Here is a 26,823-nt window from a genome sequence, read left to right as displayed (position 1 = left end):
GTGTGTGCATATACACACACATATACACACATATATACACTCATCTATATGTGAATATATATGTATATGTAGTCATACGTACCATATGTAGTTATACCTACAAGATTGGTAGAAAACTGAGCAATAATCCAGGAAAAGGAGTTTGTGGCTCAGTCTCTGGTGACCACACTGAATGCAACTTTTTTTAATATGAGTTTTTAAGAAGGGTAGTATGTTCTGTGTGGGTATATTCTGATAGTACAACAAACAGGATTTACCAACATACCATGTTGGTGCAAGAAAAGGAAAGGAGTGAAGAATAATTCTAAGAACAAGACTGGATAAATATCTGCATTTGCTAAAATCTCACCTCAAAATTGTCTAGAAAAGGTTCTTTCAGTCAAGCATTGCATTTTAACTTAGCAGCTTCTATTTATTAGGAATTTCTTTCCAGGAAGACTGACCACAAAGAAGCAAAGCATTCAAGGTCAGCAAGTTTCACCTATATGTGATTTTGTTTCAACAGAAAAGAGAGCAGTTTACAAGTAGGGCAAGCAATACATAAATTAGCAAGTATAACTGTCACAATACTGATCTTTCTAATAAAACCAGGGCTAGAGGTATGCGTTATAAGTACAGAATAATACATAAAAGTACCTGATAGCCCATAAATCAGTCCACAGTAGTAATGCTTTCTGAAAAAGTTCGAAGAAAAATGTTCTTTCCTCCTAATAAAAATGTTCTTTCCTCCTTATAAAAATTTGTTTTGAGGCAAGATGCTGGATGATGACCCTGGAATGATTTCTTTTGATGCTAATTAGTATTTTTAAAACACAGCATAAAACCAAGGTCATAGAAACATTGCCACTCTGAATAATTTTATTCATAACTAAAGAAATTATGGATGGCTTCCCAAATCTAGTGCATTCGGTGACATCACCACATGGCATTCACCGTCTGGGTTTATTTCACCTAGAACTTTAACAGAAGTGCTTTCGAAGGTTTTCTAAGGTGAAAAAAATTTACACACACGCACAATTTTGATCTCTCTTGATCTCATTCTGAACCAAATAAAGCAATGGATATGATGAAAAACAAAAAAAAATACAAATTAAAATAAAAACACGCTGGAAAAAGTAAGGAATGCTGACCATTTTTCCATATTTTTATTTTTATCACAATAATGCTTGATCATCTTTAATGAAGGACTGTCCCCAAAATTATTGCAAAAGATGCTGGGAGTTTGACCCAGTCCATGAAACAGAAAGTCCTCCATCTTTATCTTCATTCTCTCTCTGAAAGTTCCTATCCCCTAGTACATTCCAGTTGCTTTAGATTTTTAACATTAACTTAACCTATTTTTTTTTAGTTTATCTTTAGGGGGTCATCCGGCACGGCTCAAAGGTTACTCCTGGTTTTTCACTCAGTTACTACTCGTGACAGTGCTCGGGGAACAATGTAGGATGCCAGGGTTTGAACCTGGGTCACCCACTTGCAAGGGAAATTCTCTACCCACTATACTATAGCTCTAAGCCCTTAACATCTTTTAAAGGAAACTCAGAAAAAATATGAACCAGCAAAAAAGAGCAGGAAGGATGGTTCATATTGAAGCAGATTTTCAGTTTATGAATGTATTTACTACAGATTAAGAGGCTTGCAGAGAATTTATATCAAGAAATTAAGAGCAAAGATATAAGTTATTAATATGAAGCATTGTTATCAACATTCAATCATTTTATCTAACAAAAACATCAAATTCCTGTGGTTCAGCCTAAGATTTGCAAGACATAAATCAAAATGTCCAATTTGAAGTCAAGCTCATGTTTCTCAGTAATATACATGAACAGGAAAGTGAAATTCCATTTTTCCGAACTGAACTCAATTTTCATATAACTTTATATACCTGTGTATCAAATATCTCAAACTCCTAAGAAACACTTCAAATATTACTCATCAGTCTCTAATTGCAACTGCCAGAGAATTTTTAAGTAATGACCAATTAGATTAGTCCAGCATTACTGTCTATATAAATGGCTGTCTTGATAGTCCATTTTCCTAGTGCCCTAAAACTTCATGTCAAAAATTCAGCAAAGTTTTTCTTTTTTATTTCAATGGCTGTGGGAGAAAGGATTTATATCTCCCCTGAGGGATCACAGTATATGTCACCTGTTCGTTCTTGTTTCAAAGGTTGCTTCCACTAATATGTTCTGGAGGAGCCACTAACCCACTCATTACTTAACCAAACTGTAAAGTAAGGTAGGAAGAAGGAGAAAAATAGTTCATGCTGCTGTGTTGTCAAAATGGGCTCAATGATTCCATCTGGAGTCACTCTGACATGCCTGGAGACCACCTGGTTAGGAAATACGCAACAGCACAGAGTATGTGTGAATTGGGTGAATTCACTTAGACTCGGCTGTACAGAACACTTAGGTCAGGCACTACAAAAACTTTGGGCAACCATTTGTACTTATGTGAAAAGCACCCTCCAAGAACAGGGCAAGTTTTGCACCCTGATCACACAGAAAAATCACAGACACATACAGTCTTCCATTTTGTTTTTTTTGCGGGGCGGGGGAGGCAGAACAATTTAGCCTGTTGGTCCTAAAGGTATGTTATCCTGAATTTCTTACTGAACAAAACCTTTGGTTCAATCAAACATATTCCTCCTGGCAAACAGGAATTTAAATAAGCAATTTTGGATGTCATGAAAATGAAGTGGTTGTTCTTTTTACTTCACATGGACCTCCAGCCTGATGTTGCCTCAAAACAGAGACAGGGTTCAGGAGACAACTGAGTACAGCACCCCCTCAAGAGCTTACCACTCACAGCAGAGGGCCAGGGTATGTCCGCCCTATGTGACCAACTGAACTGTTTGAAAGCTGTCTCATGGCTAAGATTGCCTACTTGGGGGTGGTGGAGGGGACAGGTGGTCACTCTAATGAGGGCTTACTGCCCTGATGCGGCAGGCCAACTCCATGCCTCTCAGTCAAGCACTTCCAGTCACTATCTGTTAGGCCCATGAAAAGCCCAAGTGAATCACAAACACTTCTTCTGTCATAACCCAGGGACACAGAGGCAGTCTTGGGTGAGGTTCATGGACAAATAGACAAATTCCCACTAGCCTTCTCTTTTAGAGCTCAAAGAGAGTAAATTTCCTTTCGTACTACTGGCTGGCTTAACGGGTCCTTTCCAGACTAGTCATCATTGAAGAGTTCCCTTAACTCTAAGAGTTTCAGATGCAAGTGACTTACATCACTTTTCCTTTCCAAACGGCCTTCTCCTTTTGATGTAAATAATAATAGAAACTCCAAACCCTTTATTTCTAGGAAGTGGGGCGAAGCAACACTGAACCTGGAGCCCAAAGCTGACTATTAAATAATCAATTCTCAAACTTGGAATTGCTAGTTTCTCAAGCCACTACTTCATTCATTTCCACAAAATGTGTTTTGTCAAAACCTGCCTGGAGTGAACTGCTGTCAGAGGAAGAAAACAAAACAAAGATTAACAGTTTTTCCAAATAAATTTATCCCCCCCTCCCCCAGAAGAGAACACAAATGCAGTCCCCCATTAATTGTGCAGTTATGTTTCCCACATTTGGGGAAATCGTGGGGATCAGCACATCTGGAGTGCAATGGATAAGCCTTGCCCTGGGAAAACCCCCTTCATGATCATGGTTCTTCCCTGCCAGGTGAGTATCAAATTAATTTCTTATTCCATCTTTCCTTGCTCAAAATCACTTCAGGAAGTAAGTCCAAGATCTGAAAAAAAAATTCTTTCTATTATTACTCTTTATCCCCTTTATTTAGGGGAAAAGGTTAATGAACAGGCACTCTTTTGAAATACTATGTCAGTGTTATTCTAAGAACCTCTAGAGAACATTTCATATAGACATATTAAGTTTTTGTCTTAGTGAGACTGCTCTGGACTAAACATGGTTTACTCCCAAATTCTGACATTTTTGCCTGGCTCACTAAGATGATATTTTACATGGCGAGAACTCCGAAAAATAAAGATTTAGTGCTAGATTTGGTCACAAGGGTGGGGTCCTCATGATGGGAATAGTCCTTACAGTTTGAAAGAGATTTTTCCCGCCTCCACTTGCACACACTGATGATGTAGCCCTCTGCAAACCAGGAACAAAGTTCTCATCATATTCTCAAATCCACTGGCCACTTGATCTTGGACATCCCAGTCTCCAAGACTCAAAAACATAAATGTTTACTGTTTATAAGCCACTGAGTGTAAGATGTTTTGTGTGAGCAGCCTGGAATGATCACCCACACCTAGAAGGGTCAGAGGAAAAATATTTAACCAAATACTCCACAAGGAAGCTCTCAAATTGTTGGGTATCATCAAGACTCATTCTGGGATAGACCATGAATGGTGATTGATATGACAAGTGAAAACAATGCCTGTCATCCTGAGACTCCTTTGGCTGATGCCCCCTGACAATGACAGCCTGTCTGCAGAAAATAAATGGATCAGTGTCAGTCTTCCTTGATAAGACTAAAATCATAAGCAACTCTGGGAGAGTTCGGAAAGGTCAAAGAGATTTGACAAGGCTAGGGCAGAAACTCAGAGGTTAGAGACGCATGTCTTGATGAAAAGAAGTGGCTTGGACCCAAGCAATGCCACATCACGTAGCTCTAGTATTGAACCCTCTGTCCAGTTGGCTGGGTCTTATCAGGAACAGCAACCAGGTCCCCTGCGCACTTCTTGGGAGAAAAAAGAATTTTTTAAAAAGTAAGCAAACAAGCAAAAAAGTAAACAATGCAGGCAGCCTTTGATAAATAGTAACCATTTTGGCATCTCTGATAGTTTACTCTTGATCAGCTATTAAGATTAGTGCAGGTCATAATTTCTATATGATGTTCCCCGGCCACAGACTCAGGCACATGTGTGCCTTGAAGTTTACCTGCCCCATTCACAGTGGGCTTTATAATCATGAGTCTCACCCAAGCCAATGTCTGGATAACATGCTCAAGGATACATGTTGAAATACTGTTCAAGTGCTTCAATAATTCTCTTAGAACCCAAGGGCAGTATAAAGACAGGGCCAGGAAGATTTCTCCATGGTTGGAAGCCTGTCTTATGAGCTGAGGGAGAAGGCAGATGGGTTATACAAGGGATCACAAAGTCAATGATGGTTGGAGGGATTGCTCGGGATGGGAGACGTGTGCTGAAAGTAGATAAAGGATTAAACATGATGGTGTCTCAGTATCTGTACTGCAAACCATAATGCCTATAAGTAGAGAGAGAATAAGATGGAAACAGTCTGCCATAGAGGCAGGGGGAGGGGTGGGATGGGGGGGATGTAGGGATACTGGGGACAGTGGTGGAGAAAAGCATACACTGGTGGAGGGATGAGTGTTCAATCACTGTATGACTGAAACTCAAACATGAAAGCTTTGTAAGTCTAGCTCACAGTGATTCAATGAAAAATAAAAAGGAAAGAAAGAAAAGGAAAGAAAAAAAAAAGAATTCTGTTAGAATGAAAACATCCATTGTAGAGAGCAAGAGCTGCTGATCTAGATGGAATAACGCTACAAAAGATTCCCTCACTGACACAATAACAGCCTTTTTGGGGGGGAGGGGTCAAAACTGGTGAAGCTTAGGATTTACTCCTGACTCTGCACTTAAGAACCAACTCCTGGTGATGCTCAGGGAACCATATGGGATGCCGGGAATCGAACCCGGGTTGGCCAGGTGCTAGGCCAACGCGCAAGCCACTGTACTATGGCTCCCCCCTCCACACCCCCCAATAATAGCCTTTTCCCCTACAGAATTTGCACTTGGGATCTTAAATGAATGAGAATGGGCATGCAGTCAGTCTTAAGGCAGGGAATGAGCTGACAGCAGAAGTGCCTGCAGTCTCTCCGGCAATTAGCCAGCATGCCCATCTGTGTCGAAACAGAAACTGCAGTTTCTCCCCCTACGCAGAAGGGGATTTTCCATTGGTATCACTCACTTAATCTGAGTTGAAGCAAGAGGACAGACTGCATATATTCTGTCCTAGAGCAACCCTATACTAGCACGGCCTAATAAGAGCCCGGCAAGCTACCGAGAGTATTCGATATGCCAGACACAGTAACAACAAAGTCTCCAATGGAGACGTTACTGGGCCCGCTCGAGCAAATCGACGATCGACGGGAGGGGGCCTCGAGCGCTTCAAGAATCCCAACAGGAGCACCAGCATTCTAATCAAAAACTTCTCCACCCAGTAGCTGATTGTACCTGTTAAGATTTGAATCTCTGAACAATGAGTCCTGGTGTTTATAATAAGAGAGCTCTCTAGTATACCACAGATTATTTTATGTGATAACCCACGGCGCAGCCAGGACACAAGGAGATTTGTATCACGATGTGCATTTGGCCCCTACGATTTTCACAACACTGGCTTCCATGAAGAACCTGCTACTACATTTGCCTTGATGCAAAAACAAGGGATCTCAGCAACAGACAGTGATTTCCGATTAACATTTAGAAATGCTACTTTCCCAAAAGAGACCCTGGAAGCACAGTCCATAATCACACTTTCTAATGAATGCTGTGCTCCTAAACTTGCCAGCAATTCCTGCAGGTGCTTCTCCAGATTTTTTTTCCTCATCGGTGAACAGACTGTGTTGGTAGCGACATATTTGGAGTTTTCTTTACTTCTGCAAGGCAAATGATGCCAGAATTTCAAGCTGCAGAGAACTAAGATCATTGACTCCAACCCTTCACTCGAAGATTAATGAAAACAAATAAGCTTCAAACAAAATGCCCCTTCTTAATTACCTTCTCTCAATTACTAAAGCAAGCTATTCTCAAAAAGATTCAAGTATCTACAACCCCAGATGGCTCACATTTGTACTTCTTCTTCAGTAGAAAACCTGGACAAACCTGCCATATTAGTTTTCTATTATTTTCATTAAACACACACACACACACACACACACACACACACACACACACACACACCTAGAAGTTTCAAACAATTTCTTTAATATTTTTTCAGAATTAAAAAAAATTATTGGTAAGACAGGAAAGTAATTTTTGTTTTTGGGTCACACCTGGTGATGCACAGAGGTTACTCCTGGCTCTGCACTCAGGAATGACTTCTGGCGGTGCTCAGGGGACCATATGGGATGCTGGAAATCGAACCCAGTCGGCTGCATGCAAGGCAAATGCCCTACTCACTGTGCTATTGCTCTAGCCCTAGGAAGGTAAATTTTCAGACAGCATCTTTGGTTCATAGATTTGGTACAAATTACACAAAATGATAATATTCGACTGTCAGGTTTGGCAAATTAAAGATAAAATTTTTAAAAATTTACATTTATTGTAGCTTAAGTACTATGCTTCTCATAGTGCTAACTTTAATGCTACTGATATACAAAATGACTGCACTTTCTCTACCACTAAAGGACCTAAGACCTTTCCCCACTGTCCCTGTCCCTTCTAGTCACGCTTTTCCTACCCCTCCCTCCTCGCTTCTGCCAGTGCCAGATCTCAGTTCTGCGATTCAAGATCAAGGGCTTGTCATCGACACTTTCAGCTTATTACCTTGTTTTGTTTTTCTGTAGACCACAGATGAGTAAGATCATCCAGTATGTTTCTTCTCGCCCAGACTTATTTCCCTGAAACCCTTTAGTTTCAATCAATTCAAGCTGCAAGAAACTGCAAGATTTTCTCTAGAAAAATTAAATTTCTTTGCTCTGATTTTATTTTGTTTGCTTTTTCAGTTTGGTTTGTGTCCTCACCCGACTATGCGCAGGGCTTAGTCCCCGGGTCTGTGTTCAGGGATCACTCCTGGTGGTGCTCAGTGGGTCATAAGCAGTGCCAGGAGTCAAACTGGGGTTGGCCTTATGCCAAGGCAAGTGACTTATCCCCTGCACTATCTTTCTGGACCCAAAAGGTAAATTTTTAAAGTGCCACAGGCCAGAAGATCAATACAAATTTCACCAAGGTAAAGTCCAGGTGTCTGCAGGGCTGTGTTCTATTCTGGAAAGTGCAGCAGGTAAGAGGCAGAGAGGAAAACTTTTTCTTTGCCTTCCCAGAACCCAGAGGCCATTTACATTCCTTGACTAGTGGTTCCCTTTCTCATTTTCAGAATCAGCAAACTCCCCTCACATGTCAGCTATCTCCTACAATATATCCCAACATCCCAGATCATCCTCTCTCCCTCGCTCTTTCTCCCTCTCTCCCTCTGCCCTCTGTCCCTCCCTCCCTCTCCCTCTTCCTTCCTCTCTTTCTCCCTCTCTCCCCCACTCTCTCCTTCTCTTTCTCCCTCTCTCCCTCTCCCCCTCTCTTTCTTTATTTAGGGACTCCTGTAATTAGACTGCCCCCCCTCTCGAATTACTCAGGACAATCTAGTCATCTCCACTTATTAAATCATGATAACTAAAATATCTGTTGTGTCACTGAAGTTAACATTGAGAAATCTAGAAATTAGGACCTGGATATCCACTGAAGATGGAGAATGATATTCTGCCCATTGACATACACCCACACTCTGATCTTCACCTCAGAAAAAGGCCTCCAAACCGATAGGGGGAACAGATCAGAAACTGAGGGTGATTCCCTGCATTCATCCCACCTGTGTACACTCTCTCTCCAGGCAATGGGAATCCATCAAATCCCAAGTCTCACCCCATCATGTTCTGGCTCCTGCTTCTCTGCTCTGCTCCAGCTGAGGCTGGTGTCTCCCACAGTCCTTCCCCATTTGCTTCTGGCAGCAGCCTTTAGTTTCAGTCAACCATGGTCTTCCCGAGCCACTGGCACTGGCCTTGACTGGTCCACACTTGTTCGGGTGAGCCCTCTGCTCCAGTGCCAGACATTTTTTGTCATGAGGGGAACACGGAGTCCAGAGTGATGGAGTCATGAACCAATCCTGCAGTCTGCTGACCTGGGAGTTTCTTATTAGGTGACATAAAGTCTCCTGTTAATTCAACTTGTGATTTTCAACTGCTCCTCTGTAACGCGGTAATGGTGCCAGTCCCCAGGTGTGAATAAGTTGAAAACCACTGATTTAAATCAAATTAAATCAAAGGTTTCCCATTACCTGCTGCTAAAAACATTGAAAATTGTACATAAATCATTAAAAATGACTACAAAATTCTACCCACTGTTCAAATGCTCCTAGTTTCCCACCAACTTGCTCCTAATTTCTCATCCCTGCCAATGCCTCTGTCACGCTACATTCATCTTCCACTGGGCAGCAAAATACCTTTTCAGACCTTCCAGGTAAATCTCCCAGTTCAAAATTTTTTCAGTGGTTCCCCTGACTGTAGTATAACTGTGATCCTCCAAATTCTGGGATTCCAGCCCTCTAGAAGAATCTTGAAAAACAATACAACTGGAAGTCCACTTGACGCTGATAATAATCTTAATGTTTTGCTTCATATACTCAAGAGAGTTGTTAAAGATGTCATTTCTGGCATGTCACAAAGCTAACATTTTAAGTAAAACAACTTCTACAACACTTAGATAGGCAAAAGTCTAAATAAACAAGCTATAGATTTGCTATCCATGAGTCTCCACATAAAATAAGTAAATTCTGTGTCCAGGGATGTGGCTTGGGGTGCAGGAATGGAAAGGGTGGAACACATTCTGTCCAGGAAGAAAGGCATAAGATGACTCGGGAGTACCAACCATCTAACAATGTCAAGTGTAACCCTTGGCAGCATTGCCACAGTGATTCGGCATTTCTGTACACCACAATTGTGTGTTACAGTCAAGTGTGCAGTCTTTGAATAACCTAAGGGCCACAACAACAGGGAAAGGAACAAGGAAATTATAAAAACAATAATTTTCATCTGTTTGGGGGCCACAATGCCAGTCCTCGGGACTTACTCCTGGTTCTGTCCTCAGGAATGACTCCTGGTGGGGTTCCTGATATCATCTATGGTGTCACCACTGAACTTGGGTTGACTACCTGATGCTCTATCTCTCCGTCCACAGCAATGATGAATAATCAATCAAATGTACAAAAGTTCTTTAACATGATTATTCTATTCTCATAATTCTACTCCCTTACAAAATTTTTATCGTAATCATTATATTTTTATCATTCTAATTACTTTAATTGGGGATATATTTTACATTCCTACACATAGCAAAAATATGCATGCGGTTTAGAATTTTAACTTAATTTGCATTAAGTTTCGTCCCTAAGAATGAAGTAATTTATTCTGAATTATCTAGCACTATTTAGTAGTAAACAACAGAAAAAATACATAACTATAGCTCTGGACAAAAATGATTAAATGTAAGTAAAAAATGATTTGAAATAAGTATCAGTAGTGTTTGAAAAAATTAACCCAAGACTCGAAGGATAAGTAACAGTATTCCCTAATACTAAAATAAAACAGGTTTAGCATCAGTCTTATTCTAATTTTTCATTCACTACGCACTGAGTAGATAATTCCTTTTGGCCAAAACAGTAGATAAGTATAAAAATCTCACACAAATCTCTGAACTTCTTTTGAGTTTTAGAACCCAGTGAACCATCATAAAAACTATTTTAGTTACCTATCAACTGATCATACAAATATGCTTTCAATCTGTTTAGCACTTGGAATGTTTTTTATACCAGAGGCCAATGTATCAAATTAAGATTCTGAAGAGATGAGAGGAATGCCATGAGAGGAATGCTTTCCTTTAGTGAAAAGGAAGAAGGGAGAGCAGACGAAAATCAATGAAAACCTGAACAGTTATTCCCTTAAGAGTCTGAATCCTTGCTTGGACCTTATTTAAAAACACATCCATATCTGTCCAAAGGTATGCCTACAGTCATGTTGGTTTCTATGTTGGTTCGTTTGTTGATTTTTTTTGGGGGGGGGAGTACTTTAGGCTACACTCAGCAGTGCTCAGGGCTTGCTCTTGTTTCTGTACTCAGGGATCACCCATGTCAGTGCTCAAAAGAACATGAGCAGTAGAAAGTGACCGAGGGTCAGGAGCACACAAAGCGAGTATCTGAATCCCTGTGCTATTTCTGAGGCCTCAGCCTATGGCCATTTTGACCTGTCTGCAGACAGCCAAGATTTATTCACATACAACAGATCGCCTTTCAATATATATATAGCACACTTCTGTTCCATTTTCTCCTAACCCCTTATCTCTCGCTATGCCTTTCTCTCCACCCCAGCCTAACAAACAGAACTGCGGCCACTAGCTCTGATTTTGCTTTCAAGAACATATTTCAAGACTTCCTTTCTTTGCTGCACTTTGACCCTTAGCCTGCTGCTATTTTAGACACTAGAGATGAGTCACTGAAATTTATACGGCACCTTGCCCCTGGCTCAGTCCAGCCCCAGGGACTCTGGCTTGCGATATGACATACATGAACAGCAGCAGTTTAACCAGCCAGCTGCTCGACAGGATAAAATTCTGTAAAACAAACTGCCCAAACAATTATTTTATTTCTACAGCAAGTAACACCATTCAACACATCCAGGATTTCAGAGGGGTGAAAGACAAATTTCTTTATATTACTCAGCCCTTACTAACTAGTGTTTGTTTGTTTGTATTTTACGAGTTTTTTCGCATGCTGTCCCAGTCCCCCTTTTTCATCCCAGCTTTCCTTAAAGCATGTTGCACTGGCTTCAATTGGTTGATTTTTGCATTCGGCTTGGTGCCAGGATAACACTGTGATCATGTCTCATCTCTGCCTCCACTGACTCCTCCCGAATCTGAGCCTTCTTCAAAACCTGTCTGTCTCTGACTGCGAGTTCACTCTTCTAGTCCATTTCCGGCCTTTCTCATGTGCTCAGTGGGTCCCTTCTCTTGGGTCCCTTATGCCATAGCTTTCCCCAGAGGTTCTTATATATTGCACAGAACAAAACCATAGGTCTCGGGCTATGGCCAAGTGAGCTCACACCAAAGCCCTATTACAGGGTTTTTCCCCTCCACCCCCCAACTTTGAAAAATACTCATAACTTACTCATGCCAGAGTTTCTATTTTTCTTAAAAATTTATCACTTGGGCTGGAGATGTGGCTGAGCTGCAGGAAGCACTGGGTTTAATCCCAAGCGGCCCCCACTCCACACACAGACACACAGACACAGACACACACACACACACACACACACACCCAAACAATAAAAGTTATTTTAGTAAATTAAATAGTAAGGAGAATGACAAATACTAGGGAAAAACAAAAACCAGTCAGTTATATGGAAGGATCTCAGAAACATTCTGAAAGGCAAAAACTAGACAAACACATGATCCTTTCATATAAAATCTATTACAAAAAAAGTAACATGATCCATCTACATAAAAGCAACACAATCTATGTGAACCCTCACCCCACCCCCCGCCTCCTTCTGTTCGTTGCTACTGTTGTCTCGATGCCTGAGGATCACACACACTTGGTTCCAGTGCCTGTACAGCTGGTCGTTAAGCTCACTGGGGACTGCACACTTTGGCTGCAGTGCCTGCGCAGATGTTCACTGGAGGCTGTACGTATTTCTCTGCAGTAGCTGGGCACATTCTGGTTGAAGCATTTGCCAGAGTTCTTTGGGATGCTCACATAGGTGCATGTCAAAAGCCATAGACCCAGCATCATTGCTGCCACGTCTTTAGTTTGAGGCCTCAAACCTAACTGTGCACCAGAAGCAGCACATTTTGTTAAGATCTCAGGATTATATCTGCATTTAAATATCTGCATATATATATCCACATTTATTTGTAAAATTGTATAACATAAATTAGACTATTGTGGGAAATGGTAACCATTTTCTCTTGTCCTAATTTGAAGCCCCAGTGGTATATAAATATCAACCTTTTACTCCCATAACTGACAGGGTTGTTTTGTTCATATTATGACCAAAAAAAAATCGTCAATTATGTAGATTTGATTATGTTGTTGTCATCAATTAAAAACTCAAGATTCCACCAGTGGAACAAAGTCACCAGAACAACTTCTATCAAGTGGAATATCGTACCCTGTCTCTAAATTGGCACAATTTAGAAAAGGGGTACGTACAATACCTGTTCTTGAAGGTTCAACATAAAAATCTGTCATCTGCTTACTGACTACTTAGATTAAATCTCTGTCCTTCCTTCTGTCTTTTAAACACATGCCATTAAACTATAAATATTCAACTTTATTCGTAGAGATAAAAATACTAATTAGACATTTAGCCTTCTCTTCCTGTCTTCCTAGTGATATTGTAATTTTTTCTGTGTGAGAACCCTAGCATATGTGCATATGTATGTCCTTCTTCATTTTCATGTGTGCATACGTTTTGGGGGCCAGTCCTGGTAGAGATCAGGATTTACTCCTTGTTCTGCATTCAGGGATCACTCCTGGTGATGCTCGGGGAATATGCAGTGCTGGGAATCAAAACAGGGTTGACAGCCACTTGCAAAACAAGCACCTTGACCTGTAGTCTTTCTCTAGCTATTTTCTTATTTTCTGTCTCTTGTTTAGTGTTTTGAAGATAGATCCTTTACTCAAAGTTGTTGACTGAATATAAAGAGATTTTACTTGTCTCTACAAACATGACTAATTAATTTCATCTCCTCTTTTGTCTATCAACTTGTCCTAAGAATAAAATCAGGTTTATTTGTGTCTTTTTAAAAAGTTATTACCATGTATCTTGTCATGTTATAGTAACAGTCTTAACATTTAGCGCATTACCAGGTCTTTTCATGCATGCATTATTCTCAAATAATGACTTAATCCTGCTGGTTATCAAGACGGATCTATGCATCCTCTTGGTGACCTTATCCATTATTTAGAATGAAAGAAAAAGCTACCCTTAAGTTTAGTTTCTGAATGACTTGGTTGCAAACAGTAGACTACACTTTGCTTTTTGTGTATCCTCACAAGAAATACAGGAGCATGTTAAAGGCCAGATGGTTCACGGTCTGGAGGGGAGTATTGCGTTAGAAGAGTCTATTCCATTGTTTTACCCATTCTTAAGTCCTTAGTCTAACTGTGCCATATTGTTGGATTTGAGCAATTAGAAACAGAAAACAAAGGAGAGGTAAAGTTGTGGTTATACTTTGTCTTCACAATATAGTCATTTGATAACTTTATGCAAAAAAAAATGGAAAGATTTTTGTGTGTATCTTTTAACAAGCTGTGAGTTCGGACAAAATTTAAGGTCTCTCTTATAATTTTATTGAATCACCGTGAGGAAGTTACTAAAAGAAAAAAAATTTTTTAAATGAAAACTAAAAAAAAAAAACTTAAGGTCTCTCTATTCAACCTTATATTCCCCCTACCAAGTTTCCTTTTTCTGTTAGAACGTGCTGCCATAAATTTAGTGAACTTCTAACAATGCAAACTATTATCTTATGTCTGTGGAAGTCAGAATTCTAAAATAGGTCTTGCAAGGCTGGCTACCAGCTCCTCTTTCCTGAAGCCACTAACGGAGAATGAAGTCCTTCCTTGTTCAGATTCCACAGATTCCTACCCAATGTGCTCTGCATTCTGGGTTTTCTGTGTCAACACCACCTTGATCTCTGTTCCCATTCTCATATCTTCTCAAATACTGTCTTCCCCTTTCATTTTTATAGAAACATTTGTAATTATTGAATCTCTGAATCTTTGTACTAGACCCACCCAGATACATCTCCCGACCTTAAATCACTCCTTAAACTAATCACATCTGCAAAGTCCCTTTGGCCATGTAAGCTGATATTCACAAATTCTAGGGATCAGGATGTGAACATCATTGGAGAGGCATTTTTCTGCTCACTTGCCTTCCAGATCAGCCTCCTGCATAAGATCTATACAGGTATATCCTTTACAGTACTGAACAACTGAGCAACTAGTTTCTGCTTCTTGAGAGTTGAACTTTTGTCCCACAAATATGAGACAATAATTTGAAGATCCTTCCCTCCCTTTTCAACGCTCTTTATATGATTGCATTGTGTTTTCTCAATGCTGTGTTAATATAAATATAACTGCTGTTTTGGGGCTGGAGGGATAGCACAGCAGGTAGGGCGTTTGCCTTGCATGCGGCCAACCTGGGTTCGATTCCCAGAATCCCATATGGTCCCCTGAGCACCGCCAGGAGTAACTCCTGAGTGCAAAGCCAGGAGTAACCCCTGCGCATCGCCAGGTGTGACCCAAAAAGAAAAAAAATAAATAAGTAACTGCTGTTTTGATTTGGCTTTTTCTCCATTTTACTTGGCATTATTTCATATTTCAAGTTATTTTTATATTGTTCTCTTTTAATTAATAGAATTAACTTCCTTCTCATTAAACCTTTCCTTTCCTCCTAAATTCCTCAACTATTAATCTGTCAAACACTAATGTTACCTCTCCTTTGGGGGAATTTTTTATTCTATTATGATTTTATTTTCTTGTTTCTCTACCTTTTAATATAATCTCTTCTTTCACTCTCTACTTCTCTCACAATTCTTATCTTTGTCTTTGTTATCTAATAGTAGAGAGTCATGTACAATTTTAAACTGATGACACTGTTATTTAGCACTAAAATATAATACTGCACACACTTTTACAGAAAAGGAAATGATAAAATGAGTGCCAGAAATACAGATGCTACTTAATAGCCTAGATATTGAGAAAAACTCGTCCATATACAAACTTATCTTAAGCAGGAATAATTTGTTCATATTTTCCATGAATCATGATTCTTTTCTTTTGGCTTTTATTATTGTTATTATCGTTGATAGTTAGCTTCTGAAACAAATTAACTAGACCTCTTTTTACTTAATTTGTGCCTGAAACTGTTCAAGAACTATGTGAAATGATGGGTCTGAAAGACTAGGATATACAACAATCTCAACATGTGGTCCCCAGAGCAGCAGCATTTAGCATGGTAGGAGAATTTGCTAGAATTGTAATATACCAGCCCCCACCCATACCTACTGGATCAGAAATTCTTGAGGTGGGGGTCCCAAAAAATGTGCACTTTTACAGATTTTCTGCAAGATGCTAATGCACAGGCAACCTTAAGAACTACTGGTTAATAAAAGGAACTAGGGGAGAAGAGCTAATTCTACGTGATCTCATTCTCCACACCAACCTGCTCTTTCATCATCCATCTCCAGGATGTTCTGTCTAATAAACTATATTCTTCCAGCATTTTCAGTTCCAGTAAACTCTGGAAAGTCACTTTACTTTTTACCTCAAAAACAGGATTCCGTGGTTTGTCAACAGGAGGAAATAATTCCTAGACGAAGAGCAATCCCATGGGCTTCCAAAGCTCAAATTGTAGCAAACTAAACACTAATCTATTTTTGGCATTTACCAGCTTCTTCCCCTCTACCAAATGTTGATGCTTACAACAGGGTTAATGTGGTAACACACTGATGACTTTAAAAATCACCCATTTACTTCCACAATAAGAAAATAATTGTACTCCCCGCACCCCTGTGCTGTCAACAAAGCCAAAGTAAATTTCCTATTTACCATATAAGCTTCTCCTGAGAAAATCAGATCATCCCTAAGATCATCTCCAACTTTGTGAAGAATTCAGTGGATTTTATTTAAAAAGTTAACTGTTGATTAACAACTGAATTCATTTTATTTATTTATTTATTTACTTACTTATTTTGCTTTTAAGGTCATAACCAGCGATGCACAGGGATTATTCCTGGCTCATGTACTCAGGAATTACTCCTGGAGGTGCTCGGAGGACCACATAGGATGCAGGGAATCAAACCCGGGTTGGCCACATGCAAGGCAAACGCCCTACCCGCTGTGCTATCTCTCCAGCCCCCTAACAACTGAATTTTTATTTGCATGTAATAATGTGTGTCCACCATGAGACGTTATTTTTGTGTCTCCGTACATGTGCACACCAGTGCCACCAAAACCAAAATAAAAATCTGAAACCTTTCTATTAGGCCCAGAGGTATTCTGAGCCCTTTGCACGTCTACTCTTTCGAGCTGTTGATCAAAGGCAATCATAGTCAGCTTTCTGTCAATATGGATTCTCTGGGTGCTCAAAGCACCTGCCTTCTAAGTGTGAAGTTCCATCTTCATGCACCCTCATGCACCAAAAGCGGTAACGGCAACTCAGCTGTCAGATATTAAATTTGCATTTACCTATATGCAGATATATACGCATATATACCAGTTATGTTTTTAAATGAAACATTTCAATAAATAGAAGGGTTACAGTATCATTACTCCTTAAAAAGTTGCTTAGATTTATAACCTAAATTTGTTTTTCACTGTTATTGTGTTACTATGGAGAACTGGTATTATTGTGTTATCTAGCGGAACTTGGTCTTCACAACCAATGTTTGGAGTGTGGGAAGGCATGAGAAGCAGGACAACACATGTGGGGTTCTGCACGTGCCATCCATGTGCTCGAGTCCCTTGAGCTCTCTCTGTCACCCAAGTTGTTTTTCTTTTAAAAAATGACTCTTTGAGTTATTCTGTCAGTACTGATTTTAGCAAGTCTTTACTAGTGAAGACTTACTCTGTTCTCTTACCGCAGAGAAAAACAAACCATAAATTAGATCTGAGAAAACAAGACTAGAGTAAACACGCAGGTGAGGAAGTTTTTTTCTGGTCTACATATTGGTTTTAACAGAATATTGCTCCTGCTGATCATCTGTCTCTGATTTCATTTCTTAAATATATATCTGTCTAATTTTTTATTCATTTTGTTTCTTCTGATTAGACAACGTTTTTAAAAACGGCTAGAATATTTCCTTACATTTCTTTGCAATCAAGAAAACAAAATATATTAAACTATGTACTTTTAAAAATCACCAGGAGGACTGGTCAAGGGTGTAGGAGATGAATGGTAGTTAAGATAAAGGAGGATCCGTTATGACAATATCAGTTGTAAATGATCACTCTGGACAAGAACTAAGTCTTGAAAACAGGTAAAAGGATATACAAGATAACTTTTCGGCATCTGTATTGCAAACCATAATGACTAAAATGAGAGAGAGAGAGAGAGAGAGAGAGAGAGAAAGTTAAGAGGGGCCTGCCATAGAGGTAGGCTGGGGTCACTGGTGGCTTGAAGAGGCAGGAGGGTAATTGGGGACACTGGTGCTGGGAAATTACACTGGTGGAGGGATGGATGTGGAAACACTGTATGACTGAAACACAATCACAAACAATTTTATAGTGCTCTATCTAATGGTGATTCAATAAAAAATAAAAAATATGAAAAAATAAATTTAAAAAATCACTTTCAATTGTTAGGCGATATTCTAGCTGAGGACTATAAGAAGAAGCTCCTGTGCATCTACTGCATAGTATTTTTAACTCTGGATTATAGGACATGAATTTTTCACACTGAAAATAACCACTGCTTATGAATAATCTCCCTGCTTATAATTTGGTTTTCAATGAAAAAGCAAAATGTGTCAAAAACAGCTTTTTGACATAGCAAAAGGATCTGTGTGGGTTTTCTGGACACTAGCCTCATAATCCATTGGAGAAAGAAACTAGTGAAAACAAATAAATAAAATTTAGTCTTATAGCACATTCAAGGGCTGGAGCGATAGCACAGCTGGTAGGGCATTTGCCTTCATGCGGCCAACCTGTGTTTGATTCCTCCACCCCTCTCAGAGAGCCTGGCAAGCTATCGAGAGTATCTCACCTGCACGGCAAAGTCTGACAAGCTACCTGTGACATATTCGATATGCCAAAAACAGTAACAACAAGTCTCACAATTTGTTGTGAGATGTTACTGGTGCCCACTCAAGCAAATCGATGAACAAAGGGAGGACAGAGCTACAGTGCTATAGCATATTCAAAGAACTCAATTTGAATACTTTATAGGTCCTCATCAACTTAATGAACTGCTTCAACTGCTTCCACAACCTTTCTGCTATGTTACTTTCCTGCTATATATTAAAAGCAAACAAACAAACAACAAATAAACACATCAAAGACCAATCTCTTTTTAGCTAGAGTGGCTGCAAAAGAGACATTTTTTTTACTCTCTCATTACAGGCCATTCTGAGAGGCTGGCTTTGCTATTGGGATCGTAGATGCTCCACTCAGCTCTGTGTTGCCATATCAGGGAATAAAACATTCAACCCTGTCCCTTGTGAAGTAATTGAAGGTAAAACTGCCATGAACCACTGCACACAAAAATGGAATGTCAGGAATTAGGATGATCACAGGAACAGAGATTTCTGTGCCTGAAGAAGCAGCAAGAACCAATATACCTTCCAGGCTAAATCATGAGGTAAATACAAGCTCAAATGAAATCTTCACGGGAAACAGCTAGCCTGAAAGATTTTTTTTCCTCTCAGAATCTCGAGAAATTAGGTGAAATTAGGTGAGGACCTCAAAGAACACAATCTCCAGGTCTCTACATCTTTATTAGCAAGACCTTGCCAGCCATTTCCCAAAATACTATGAATTAACCAAGACACAGGCAAAACCAAGAAAAAAAAAACAAAATCATTTAAGTCAAAAAGTTTCAACTACAGGTAGATGGACCAGTGCCATTCCACTGAACTGTGCTGGTCCATGGGTTTGTATAACCTGAAAAACACTGGTCTAAGTTACCATTGTTCAAATTTTCACCTTGGGACCAAAGGGGTGATACCCCAGTCACAAAAAGCATTTGCTCTGTAAGCATGAGGCCTTGAGTTTGATTCTTGGTGCCACCCACAAACGAAGAACAAAGTCTCGGCAGCAATGTATGGGATCCCTGATACTATAAGAGTGTGTGAACTCAAAATCACACCTATATACGTGAAAACATTACAACTGAAGTAGTAGAGCCCTCACAAATATATGTAATTCCACAACCCAAAGAGTATGACCTCAGAATGACAAAAAAGCGCGCCATCCCAGTTCTTCAAAACAATAAGAACAACAAAGAATAAAAACCAGCATCTGAAATAACATCTTGAGTGCCTCCTAACTAAATATTAGTTTGTCAAAAAGTTCAAAAAGTGTTGAAATCTAGCTTTTCTGTAGTGCTTGAACCGAACCCATGACATCATCACATGTGATCCACCACTGAGTCACGTCCTCTGCACCTGCAATATCTACTGCCAAGCAAGTTACCTTGCATGAAATAATGAAATATAACTGATTAAAATAGTCTGGAAAAAGTATACTGGTCACAATCACCTCTTTTGTGACACTCCCCACTTTAGGGGTAAGATTTACTAAAGAATATAAGGATCAAGAATGGGCAGGAGGCAACTGTCTCAGGTTATACTGATACATGTTCTATGTATTTCCAGGTAGTAATTTACACAGGTACATCCGTATCTCAAATCTTCACATAGGTCCAATTAAGGATATATTCTTTTTTGTACATAAATCTATGTGAAAAATTGTCAACGAATACTGAACTCTAGTCAATAACAAGCAATTTGGAATATGCAAACTGATGCCTGTGGTTTATTTTTGAATGTATCAAATATAAGATGGTGAAAAAATGGATAAATGAATAAGAACAGACAGAAACGTGAAAAATAAATTATACTGGTGAAATCTAGATGGTAAATCACTGATATGTGGCAAAAAATACCCTTTCAGATCACTATTTGTGCAAATCTCCCATCCTACACCCCCACCCCCCCCTCCCTCCCCAGATCAATACTAAGAAAGAAAAGAAATGGGAAAAGAATTACTAAAGTAAGGGACCAGAAAGATATTATAGGTGGCAGGGCACTTGCCTTGTATGGGGCCAACCCAGGGTTGATCCCCAGAGTCCAATCTGGTCCCCTACCAGCGCCAGGAGTGATCCCGGAGCACAAAACAAGGAATGAGCCCTGAGTAGCCCCAAGAGTAGCCCAAATTCAAAAGCAAACATCCAAAATTACTGAAGGATTCTGATAGCCACATCACTATTCCCTACTCCCTTTAAGAGTTCATATGATATCCCAAACCCTGGAAGTATATTAATTTTTTTAATCTAACAAAAGGAGAAACGAAAATGCTGCTCTTTGTTTTTAAAAAGCAACTGCCCCAAACTGGTTAATTACTTAGAAAAATGTGCGTCTTAAGTGGGAAGGAAAGAAGTAGCTCCCCACAGACAAAGTTTCTATATTTATATACACAGTGCGCTGAAGTGGGGCACCTGCGAGTCAGGATGGGCAGAAGATGCTGTTAGAAGACTCAGGTGCAGGACACAAAGCAAACCCAGGAACACATCAAAAGGCTTCTGAAGGGGAGAAGTGACAGTAAATGGAAGGAGCGGACATGACCTCTGGGACCCTGGCAATACAGAACCTTGCACTCAGAGGCAAGGTACAGGGCTGCCAACAGTAATGAGTCCCAGAAAAGCACAGCTACGGAAGCCTGTCAGGCATTACAATGCCACAAGCTCCTTCCCGAGCAATCAACAGCTCAAACTTCATGAGTTTCAGCATCTATGAAGAAGCAATCTCTTCAGCAAGTCAATTCACCTCAATCAGAGTCTTTGTCACTGGCTTTGCAAACTGCTTCATAAACTGCTTTTGCAAACTGACTGCTTCATATTGACTAGACAACATTCATTATGTGAAAAAGAATAATAGCTGGGGCAGTTATCTGATTTGAGTGGCTGTTCTTGCTACTCAGAGGATGGTTCCGGCATCGGCAGCATGAGTAGTGAGAATTTATGAGCAATGCAGAATCTCAGACTTTATCCCACACTAGCTATGTGCAAATTTGTCACTTAGGCAAATCGCAGATGACTTCCATACACAAGAAAGTACGAGAAGCAATGGAATGATCCTACAACAACCTTGTCAACCAAATCTCAAAAACTTAGGTGCAACTTTAACTTCAGAATTAGAGGCTAGATATCAGGAAAGCAGTACTGAACCCTGGACACCTTCTGGAGGCACCATCCCCTGATAACTACTTCCTCTATGCAATGTTTCAGACCTGGCCCTCACCCAGGTAAGAGAACTGCATGAAGCCTGCAGTCCCTGGAGAATCTATAAATCCACAACACAGCTGGACCTGCTTTGAGCACTTGAAAGTTTCCTATTCTCCAATGGGTCTAGAAATAGTTTGTGTATCCAAGGAGAGCGGATTTTGTTGCACGCAAATGTTCCTCAATGTAAAATGCATAGAAAATGTAAACCTATCAAAGGAGTTCTTGGGCCACTGTTCTTGTTTCAGATAAATGAGACAGCTGCAAAATTCTTTACTTCCCCTTAAAAGCAGCCACAGCATGTTGCATTCTGTTCCCGTAGAAGTTATCTTAATGATCACATTTTCTTTCCTTTAGTCGTCGTAGTACTGTTTTACATGGAGTTATCTGACAGGTCATGGATTAAACAAATGTAAAATGTTTTAGTTATTCTTTCAAAATAACCTATGTCTTTAAAGATACGAAAATATTTCTGATAAAGTACACATGTAATGAAATATGTTTTCAAAAACAACCTAAAGCCAATTATTCCGTACCAGTTGCAAGTTTCATAATTCAGCATCACTGCTTTGTCTATGAATATGTGTAATTACATGAAAAACTTTTTAAAATGATTACCAAGTACACAAATAAACTTTCTAAGTTATTAATTTCCACTCGTGTATTTCAGAAAATAATTTCACATAATGTCTGATTAACTTTTGAAGGCAATAAATGGAACATTTATGAGACAATACTGCCATCTGAAAAAGTGGTAATCAAAGCTAAAACACTGAAATGTCCCACATTCTTATTGCTAATTATGAAAAAGAAAAAAATTTATTTTTGCAACAATTCATGCATGATGGAAAAATTGGTTAACACTTTTTGAGCTATTTTTATCATTTAGATATTCACAGAAAATATTTTTAAGAGGCTGGCTAAATTTTTAATAGATTATACTATTTTTGGAGGAGTTTCAGGTTCACAGCAATACCAAAAGGCATAGAGATTTCTCATATATCCCTGTCTCATGCACATGGTTAAGTTTTTTTTATACATAGTTAAGCTTTTTAATGTGGAAATTGTGAAATTACATACACATAAAAATTCTTCTAGTCAATTATATATCATTTAAGCCTCACTGAAAAATCTATTTGAGTTATATTTAGATTGAGGGAGATTTTTATTAAAGGATACATCGAAATAAATACATATCTATAGGATTACCACAAATAACAGCATCTGATACATACTGACTTAATTTTCTCTTATGTTTCTCTCTTATTTTCCTAAAAAAACTAAACAAAAAAATAACAGTCAACAAATAAAACATGAAAAGCTTGAGTGCTCTGAAAAATAGAAAGACATAAATATTTCCTACCACACCATAAACCTCTACCTGCATACCTTTAGATACTACAAAAATAAAATTGTACACTGGTGGAGGAATGAGTGTTGGAACATTATATGACTGGAACCTGATCGTGAACAGATTCATAATGATCTATCTCACGGTGAGTCAATAAAAAAAGAAAAATGGAAAAAATAAATAAAATTGCAAGAGCCCTACTGTAAGCTACGAGAGACATAACACCAAAACTTCACGCCTTTGTCAATTGCGCCTTCTACTCACTGTCATTTTACAATATATTCTCTTACCTGGAAAGGAGGGAGTAGGATTTCGGCTTCAGCCGGTTAATAACAGGCTGCTGAGAGCATGTCAGGGGCAGGCTGAGGAATGCAAAACAATCCAGATGGAAGGAAAGCTCAGTCTTTCGAGAAGGGAAGTGGGGGGCAAGACTTCAGGAGAAGCGAGCCCACGTAGATAGAGAATGGAATATATTAGTCCTCTTGCCAAAGGTCCCACCCCTCGGCCACAAAATTAGAGGCTGTACCAAGAGTACCCATAGACACAACAAAATATCCAGAGTGCCCGAGAGAGACTCTTGCCTCTGTTCTAAGCAGAACAACAAATATAGCAAATGCTTTTTACAGGCATTCTGCTGAAGAGCTGCCCAGAAATAATAGACCCTGAACAGAAGAAGAAACACTTCATACTTGATCAGAGATTGGGAGATATGAATGGGAAGAGGATGGTTTGGGAGTCTGCACCTGAACTTTTTCTTAAACCTTTAGTTTTTCTCTAAGGCAACAAAGCATTTGAGTTGTAAGCATAAAGGAAAGGATAAATGTGCCCAATTCAGGAAATACATTCAGTTAGTTGCAAAAAAAAAAAAACCCCACAAAAAAAAAAAAACAGGAGTCGAGGGAATGATTTTTCTTTTAAAAATTAAGTACCTGGTTGTGGGACATATAAGGTAAAAAGGTAAAGGCCCTCCCGTTGATCGTCGATTTGCTCGAGCGGGCCCAGTAACGTCTCCATTGGAGACTTTGTTGTTACTGTGTCTGGCATATCGAATACTCTCGGTAGCTTGCCGGGCTCTCCGAGAGGGGCGGAGGAATCGAACTCGGGTCGGCCGTGTTGGCCGCTTGTAAGGCGAACGCCCTACCCGCTGTGCTATCGCTCCAGCCCTGGTGGGACTATATAGACAAAAATAAAGAAAAGTTAGTATCGGAAGTGAGTTTTGAAGATTAACACTCTGGGAAATATAGTAAAATATAAAGAATTCCATTTTATATACACGGGAATTTTGTTGTTTGGCTTTCAGACTGGGGGTCATACCCATACCCACCTGTGCTCAGGGCTTTGTCCTCTCTTTGTGCTCAGTGATAACTCTTGGTGGTGCTAAGAATATACCATGTGTGGTGTCTGGGATGAAACCCCAGTTAGCTGTGTGCAACGCAATACTTTAAACAAGAATTTTAACTCAATCTCAAATTTAAATGCTAAGGCATACATACATACACTTATTTGTAATTTCCTGGGCTTATCCATCCATAACAAAAAAAATAAAACCATAACAACAACAAAAATTCAACATTTCCAAAACTGGGCCAGGGAACGTAAAATGTTTTGCAAAACATTCCAGGGAGAAATCTTAGCAGGGTCAATATTCACTCAAGTCAACTGAATCCTACACTGCGGGATCTCTCTCTTTGTAATATGTTCCTATTCATCATCAATTAAAGTCAGTTTTTCAAGCATTATTTCCCAAATGCATTTAGCCACAGGATCCTTAATTTGAAGGACATCCAGAGGGGAATCATTTTATGAGAGATTAGGAAATGCTAACAATTGTAGTTAGGTTCCACTTGCCATTTTTTAATCAACTCACATGACACTGTGATGAGATTTCACAACATTTATGAGTTGTCGAAGTATCAAGCTTCCCATCTGTCCAACTTGTATTGCAATCTCAAAAATCACAAAACGATTAATTTCTTGGTTTCTCAATACAATAAAGCTAAGTATTTTTGCCTAATGTAAACAGATGGAACGGAGCATAGGACACAGATACTTAACTCCTACAGACTTCACATTGTTAGAAAAAATATGGGATATCACAGGGCCTTCCCTCAAAAAACAAGATGCTTTATTTTGAATCTCTAGCAGTGATAATAGCTACCCTGTGTTGGTATCATTACCCACTTGCCCCTGAATGTCAGACCTGAGAAATTGTCCCACAGAATATTCTCCGCAGGCATAATACTGCCAACTCATCCAAGAATTACCATTAACAACACCACTCATGGCTAGAAGAGACAGTATAGCGGGTAGGCATTTGCCTTGCATGTGGCCATCCTGGGTTCAATCCCCAGCATCCCATATGATCTTCCCAGTCCACCAAGAGTGACCCAAATGCAGAATAAGATGTTATCATCTCACCACCACCCCCAAAAAGCCACCGAAAGCTGGGCTCAAGAGATCAAGTGGTATAACACATATTGTGTGTGGTCCCTATGTTAATTCTGTAACTATATTTTAAAGTGCATTATGCCATTCATATCCAGATGAGCTCTTTTTATTCACCTGTCTACATGCAGACTTTAAAGAAGAAACTGAACACCATGCCCTGAGCAAACCACAGGTAAAATGTCTCGCTGAAAATCATGTTTCCATTTTTATAAAATCCTGAAGTCCTTCAATTCCCAACAATCCTCAGGAAGTCTCCTGCTCATTATATGTGAAGTGGGCATTCATGCTAGAAACAGAAGAGAACAGTGGCTTACAGCTGCCTCACTGAGATAATTACGTCAACTCTCTGTCCAAATTTTTCAAACCCAACTACTCCAGCACAAGTTCTTCCTCTAACCATGTTCGTTTAAAGATGACAATCTCAGAAAATGAGTCATTCTTCTCTAATTCTAAAATAGATAATCAACACATTTCTAAAAATTGTTTCTTTAGCTCCTAAACATAATCTGGGGTCAGAAAAATAGTACAGCATGTAGGGCATATGCGTTATATGTGGCTGACCTTGGTTTGAGCACAAAGCCAGGTGTAAACTTACCTGAGCACAGTTGGGTGTGGCCCAATAAAACCAAACATAAATATAGATAATCTATAAGTACATTTCTCTATTGAAGATACCACTATAATATACAGCAAAAAAAAAACTTTAAATAAATGATTCAGGAGACACGGAATGATGTGATTTTGAACAAGTAGTTTAGTTTCCCTGAGAAAAATTAGCTGGTTCATCTGGAAAATAATAACTTCATAAGACTGCATAACCAAAAACAAGAAATTTAAAACCCAAAGATCTGGATAAATAAATATGCAATATCCATCAAAATTCCATACTATATTGATGAAATGTTGTTCTGTCTCTATTTAATAAGGACCTTTCGTGACAAAAACAAAATGAAACGGGGTCAGAGAGATAGCACAGAGTTCTGGTTCTTGCCTTGCATGCAGTGGACCCTGTTCCATCTCCAGAACTGCATAGTCCTCCAAATACCGTTAGAAGTCACTCCTGAGCACAGAGCCAGGAACAGCCCCTGTGCACCCCTGGGTGTGGCCTAACCTCTCCGCCAAAAGAATACCCCAAAACAAGCAACTTAACAGGAGCCTTAAATTGTGAAATAACATGTTTATTTACATAGTACAGAGCATGGCTAAAAGTAAAATCTTGCTGCAACTTTCATGTTAATAACAATCACTGTTGAGTTTTAGTTTGTCTTTGCCTGTAATCCCTTT

The 26,823-nt window shown here is 39.4% G+C and overlaps 1 protein-coding gene and 1 non-coding gene across 7 annotated transcripts in view; both read right to left on the bottom strand.

The window, feature by feature from the left end:
- PLCB4 (phospholipase C beta 4) overlaps window positions 1-26,823 on the bottom strand; it is a 444,937-nt gene that overhangs the window by 316,223 nt on the left and 101,891 nt on the right. The window lies entirely within an intron of this gene.
- LOC130030901 (U1 spliceosomal RNA) lies at window positions 3,519-3,675 on the bottom strand. Its single transcript, XR_008793561.1, has one exon. It is a non-coding gene; the product is annotated as a U1 spliceosomal RNA (small nuclear RNA).

Source organism: Sorex fumeus, unplaced genomic scaffold (assembly GCF_029834395.1).
Source record: "Sorex fumeus unplaced genomic scaffold, SorFum_2.1 ptg000044l, whole genome shotgun sequence".
Lineage (NCBI taxonomy): Eukaryota > Metazoa > Chordata > Mammalia > Eulipotyphla > Soricidae > Sorex > Sorex fumeus.
The sequence above is the reverse complement of the archived record's forward strand: the minus strand, read 5'-3'. Positions and strand labels throughout refer to the sequence as shown.